We start from the raw sequence: 6,476 nt of genomic DNA, 5'->3' as shown, positions 1-6,476 counted from the left end.
CACAGGAACACCATTCAGAAATCTGGGATACCCTAAGGAGACAGACAATTCCATCCATTAGAGAAGTGCAGGGACCCCTTTAAGGAGGGATTTATCCTCTTTAGGAGGTGGTAGTCTCAGGGAAGAGCTGACCCTCTGGTGAGGAGTTCCCATGCACGCCCCTTTGCAAAGGCTAGTTGATCTCTTTGATCCCAGTGATCCACTGAGAAGAGCTCTGGGCAGAAAGCCAGAGGAGCACTTGACTTAGAGCAGAGTATTTCCAGGCCCACTTTTGACCATTCCTGGGCCCCACAGGACAGGAGGAGAGTCCCTAGGTTCTGCAGAGGAGCCTGACATCATTTCTGAAGTCGAAGGTACCCCTAGCAAGGCTCCACTCCGGGGAACTTGGTTTTGTGGTCTCAGGAATATTCCAGCAGAGCTTGCTCCACTGCACTGAATGGAGGGTTGGCCAGAGTCTGAAGTCCTTGTACCCTCTACCTCCTCGCATTAGAACACAGAAATCAAAGCCTATCATCCTTAAAGTGAGGACTGTCTATCCCTCCACTTGTGGAGAATTCTACCATCCCTATAAGAATTCTTGAGACCACGGAATTCCAAATGGTGCTGACCACTCAACGTTTCATTGTCTAAATCCATTCTCCTCGGCGACAGCCAAGAAATTGCCAGTGAGGAACACATTCTACCTGACACTAAAGAGGCCCGAGTCAGTGCCAGATCCTTAAACTGCAAAGTGAGTGCAGGTTGAAAGGGATGTTTCTGCTCTTGTCATTATCACTCACTTGCAAGGGTACACAAGGTACCCTCGTCCATCTATACATACAACTATAAGCAAATCATACAGCTATAAGCAAAGGGAGGCTAAAATGGATACCCTCTGAGCTGCATTCTATCGCTATGTCTATGGCTTCAGATGGTTGGTCATATTTATCCACTTTTGGGTTCCTTGGCTTCAGGCATGGTTGACTCTTGGTCACGGGCTGTTCCGTCTGTTCCTCCAACAGTTAATTCTCATTCTCCTTCACCCACCTGCACGGCAATAGTGAGTATGCACTCCATTCTACCTCCTATGAAGCCCCTAGTTTTACTTTGAAATATGTATTATTTGCGTTTCCTATAACATTACAGTATTTTCATTGAAGAATAGAAGGAAGTCAATTCATAAATGACTTGATGGCACATTTACTGTACACACATACCCAGTAAGAAGCTCATTAAATGTTAATTAGGGAAATGGTATTTGAAATGCTTATTTTGTTCCAAAGTCCTTGGTAGATTATCACAGACTTTAAAGGGTTTTAATGATATATGGGGAAATTGGCTGGGGTTTTGGCTTGGCTGGGAATGTGTTGTTTTTCAATTTAAAATATTGGATGATAGTTCTGGTTAGGAGCCTGCATGCCAACGCTTTCAGAAATTGGTTAGAATTGGACGATGTGCCTGTAAATTTAAACACACTTGACACATATAGAAACCACATTGAAGTAATTTTACATACCATCACCTTTCTCTTCATCATAGGCTTTGCCCCTAACTGTGGATCAGAAGAGGATCATTCAAGCCTGAGAAACCTCCTTGGTCCGAGGGCTGTTGAAGTGAGGATCGTTTTGTTAGCTGTTCTCTTGGGTGCTCAGTGAGAAAAGTCTGACTTCTTGAAGGCCGGTGAACAGAACCCATGTACATAGTCTCTAGGATTTGACGCTGCTGCCTGGGGGTGGAGGGGACTTTCCTGGGTAACGTCAGAACTAGGTGCCCATGGGAAGGGTAACCCTCCCAGTGAAGAACCAAGCCGGGATGCTAGGAACTCAGTTCTCTTGGCACCTAGGAGCCATTCCTGTTTCCTAGACATTAACTAGAGTCCTGTACAATGCTTCCTTTCCTTTGTGGGTTCAGTGAGCTTGGCGGGCTTCTGTTTGTGCATGAAGCAGCTGGGGCAAGAATTTCCAGGTCCACTCTGGAAATTCTGGGACACAGACCTACATCTAAGAGAACATGGGTAGCAGTGAAGAGAGCAGATTCTAAAGATATTGAGCAGAACCGGGTTTAAAGAGGAGCAATTTGCTCTCTCTGGGATCTAGAGCTCAGGACTAGAGGCTTTAGTACTTGGAGGAGTGAGTTCCCATCTCTAAAGGTAAGAAGGAGTGTGAGAAGTATATTGACATGTCTGTCCTTGCAGAGATATTCACAGCCAAGGATCCCGGACCTAAACAAATCAGAGTCTCCATGGCTATAATTTGGAGGCTGAGAACTGTCACTTTCACATTTCTTTGAGCCAGTTGTCCAAGGAAACTCAAAGGGCACTTCTCGGAAAAACGGTATGACTCCCTTATTTCTTTATAGAAAGGTCTCAAGAGCCAAATGTGTGAACTGAGCCCTTGGTCTGACTAGGATCTCCACCAGGAGTACCCATGGAAGGGCACCAAGTGGTGGTCTGCGTACTCATAGGACTTGCATATAAGCAGATACAGAGGCAATATTCATATGAAAGCGCCAATGTAGAGAATCTCCTTCCATAATCACGTCTTCACAGGTTTATAGTCTTCGATTCTCAGATCCATTGTTCAGCCTGTTCCCAACAAGAGGAGCAAAATGTCTCTTGACCCTCCATCACACCATGGAACCAACTCGCTGAGTTACTAAGTGATGATTCCAGTCTAACTTCATGCTCACTGACTGGCTCCACCCACCCTTACCTGATCCATTCGGGCTCTGCTATCCACATAATGCTTTGCTAGAACTCGAGAGCTCTGCCGAGATATTTTATGCCACTTCACGTTGTGTGGCCGAGTCCTTTTGCCCCTTCCCCACAGCGTGACTTCATAGCTGAGTTGACACCTCTCTAGAGAAGGAGTTTTGGAGGAATTTCCTTGACAACTTAGGCCGCAAAGTTAAATACCAACCACAATTCTCGGACCCTGGCAACTGCTACAATGGGGTCCTGTGGGATTTCATATGTAGAATCCAGAATCTCAATGGATCGGTCAATGCTCCCAGAAGACAAGTTTCACAATGGACAGATTTTCTCAGCAACACCAAGACTCCAAGGATGCAGACAAGGGAAATTGCCCAATCCAGAGAGGGAGGTGTACAGAAGAGAGTTGACACAGCAGGCCTGAGACAGCTCTCCTGAGAAGGGCCAGCTCGCGAGGCCGACCACCGGCTGCCGTTTGGGAACTTGGAGTTTGGGAGAATGCCTCCCATTCCCTGATTGGGCACAGTGAGCCATTCTTAACTGTTTGTGCAAACACTGCGGTGTATCCTGAACACATGTTTTTCTTTGGGAAGTCTGGAATTTGGGTATGTGCTAAGCAGAAGGTAGCTATGTGAGCAGACCCCAATAAAAATCCTAGGCACTGAGTCTCTAAAGAGCTTCCCTGGTGGAACTCATCTCACCCTTGTTGTCACAACTTATTGACAGGGGAATTAGGCCCATCCTGCCTGACTCCACTGCGAGAGGACGTTCGGAAGCTTGTACCTCGTTTCCTCCAGACTTTGACCTATGCGCCTTTTCTCTTTGCCGATTATGCTCTGTATCCTTTTGTTGTTGTAAATAGCCACGAGTACAACTATATGCAGAGTCACATGAGCATCCTAGTAAGTCACTGCAACCGGGTGTGGTCCTGGGGACTCCCAACAGAAAGGTACCTGATTTTGACCCAGAAAAAGGGGAATGTTTCAATCTTCAAGGACCACATGAGTTTGGACAAGTGTATATGATGTGAAGACACCAGTGTCCATTTCCAAAATGAAGTGAGATTTGCTACTATTACTTTTTTTAAGGGCAAGCATGTTTCCCCCATACTCCCTTCGTCCAAGATGCTTGCCAGCACATCCTTGCCAACGCTGGATTTGACCACAACGACAGTAATGTGTCTCAAGTTTTCCTTATGTGAAAACATGCATTTCCCTATTTGCCAGTGTTGGCTGTCCATTTGCACTCTTTTGAAAATCCCTTGTCCGTATCATTTGCACATTTCTCTTCTCTCATGCTCTTAATACCATTAGGATGCCCCAAAATGTACAATTTGCCCCTCCTTTATGCTCATTGTGTAGAAGGTGAGGTGCTTAACCAGCACTGAAGGCTACCAGGTTATTTAATACAACATTCTTGTAGACAAACACTAGTTCTCTGCCCGTCATTAGCTGCTCTGACCTTAGAGGTTCAACTTGTTGCAAAAATTCTTTAGTGATGGACTGGCTTGGAAACATGTGATGAGGGGCAAATAAGTGTATCCCAACTCTCCAAATTTGAGAGTAAGAATTCTAAGTCACTGTTAGTCAGAATTGCCCCTAGCATGACATTACCACTAGTTATATGCATTAAGTACATGTACAATTGTCTTCTTAGGGTTTCCCTCTGACAGGGAAGCTCAAAGCTTTTACGTTGAAATGTGTTGGTGTTATTTCCATTTACTATAACATTATTTACAGTATTTTTATTGCAGTATAGAAGTCAATTCATAACTGACTTGGTCTTTTGCACCATTGTTTACTGCATACCCACTGAGTAGCTCATTAAGTGTTAATTAACTAGGGAGTGACATAGGGGAAAGATCAAGGCATGGAAGTCTTATGAATTGGCTAAGGTCAAAGTTACCAATTGGGTTACATTATCTAGGAGATAAAACCTTTAGAAAAAAGCTCAAATAGAGGGCAACATTTTGCTCTGGTTTTTCTGCCTAGGGTGGCATACTGAATGACAGTCCTGCCTATTGCAATGGTCACACTCAAAGATCTAGTGTAGATCTTCAAGTTCACCCAGTTTTCAAGTGAATTGTGTTGGGTTTGAGGCCAAAGACCCCAAGTGCTTTAGAATCTGAGTCTTTCCTTCTTTCTCACACCACCTCAGATCATGAGGTCAGTTGACCGTCCCATTAGCCAGAGTCATGCCAAAGAATTTCACCATTCCCAGATGGCACCTCGTAGCATCAATCCCCAGAGAGTGGGCAAGACAGGCAAATGCCCATCTAGTGGGCAGTTCAGTTCCAGACCTGGGCTAGACAGCACAACCTCAAGACTGTAAATGGCTGAGCAGAAACTAAGATCCACACCTTTATCATCCATCGTAATTCCCTTTATATGAGGCTGGAGACCAATCGCATCGAGTGGTCATCAAGCCTAGGGCTGAAGACTGACACCAATGCAAGTGAAGCAGGCATGACTTTGGGAAACCTTGAGCAAATCGCTGGCTAGTGTCTGAGTCTTTGAGTGGCATTGTTTTGCTTTGCGAGTTCTTTGTACAGTTTTGATACCAGTCCTTTATCAGACATAATTGGCAAGTGTTCTCCCCCAGAACGTGGCTTTTCATTCTTGTTGTCTTTCAAAGAACAGTTCTTAATTTTGATGACGTGCAATCTTGTTTTATGAATTACGTGTCTGATCACTTACCTAAGAAATCTTTACCTCACATGTGGTGATGGATTGTAATTAGTCTTTGGGTGGTGAACATGATGTAACCTATACAGGAAATGAAATATGATGTACACCTGAAATTTATATAATGTTATAAACCAACGTTACTGCAATAAAAAAAGTCTTTGCCTCATCCAAGATCAAAGATGTCTGATGTTTTCTAGAAGTTCTATGGTTTGATACTTAGGTCTCTGATCCATTTGGAGTTAATTTTTATATATAAAGTATAGATCAAGGTTCTTTTGCGTGTGGGCATTCAATTGTTCCAGCAACACTTGTTGAAAAGACTATCCTTCTCTATTGAGTTAGCTTCGCTCCCTTGTTTAAAAACAATTCTCTTGACCTCCATTGTGTGTCTATTTCTAGACTCTGTCCCATTGATCTATTTCTTTTTCTTGAAGCCAATACTAGACTTCTTTGACTATACTAGATTTATAGTTAGGTATATAAACATTTAGAATTGTTACGTCTTCTCAATAAATTAATCTTTTATCATTATGGAAGGATTTTCTTTACACCTGGTAATATTTCTTGCTCTGAAATCTGCTTTGATACAGCCACTCCAGGATAATAAACTGGGGGAGGGCGGGTTGTAGGGGTCACTTTATTTCCCCTCTTAGGGATCACAGTCTGTACTCTTGATAACAAGTGTCTGAAAATTCTTGCTTTATCCAGCTTTTGTTTCAGGTGGGAGGATAAATCTGGCCTCTCTTACTCCATTGTTGCCAGGAGAAGTTTAAATGTGTCTTTTAACTTAGGAATATTTTCTGAAAAATCCTTCATGGAGGTCGCCCCCAGTCATTAAGAATATTTCTAGTCTGCTAACTATAGTCATTAAGCTGTACCTTAGATCTCAAAAATGTATTCATCCTGTGTAACTGAAACTTTGTTCTTTCACCAACTTCTTACCAACGTTAATTCTTTCTACTGCCACTTCTGTGTTACATAGTTGCTTGGATAAATACAAAGTGGCCAGATGAGGATTCTGGTGTGGATTTGTCACATAACTCTTCGACTCCCAGATTGTCAAGGATAAAATTAAGAACTCCCTGGAGTTGTGTAGGTCT

At 43.4% G+C, this 6,476-nt stretch overlaps 1 long non-coding RNA gene across 1 annotated transcript; it reads left to right on the top strand.

Annotated features, from left to right (window-relative positions):
* Positions 1-653: 653 nt before the first annotated feature.
* On the top strand, positions 654-5,540 carry LOC111774543 (uncharacterized). The gene is made up of 3 exons (XR_002809534.2): positions 654-1,039; positions 1,519-1,592; positions 2,174-5,540. It is a non-coding gene; the product is annotated as an uncharacterized lncRNA (long non-coding RNA).
* The last annotated feature ends 936 nt before the right edge of the window (positions 5,541-6,476 follow it).

The sequence above is a fragment of the Equus caballus genome, chromosome 8 (genome assembly GCF_041296265.1).
Source record: "Equus caballus isolate H_3958 breed thoroughbred chromosome 8, TB-T2T, whole genome shotgun sequence".
In the NCBI taxonomy this organism is placed as follows: Eukaryota; Metazoa; Chordata; class Mammalia; order Perissodactyla; family Equidae; genus Equus; species Equus caballus.
This window is presented reverse-complemented; position numbering and strand designations above follow the sequence as displayed.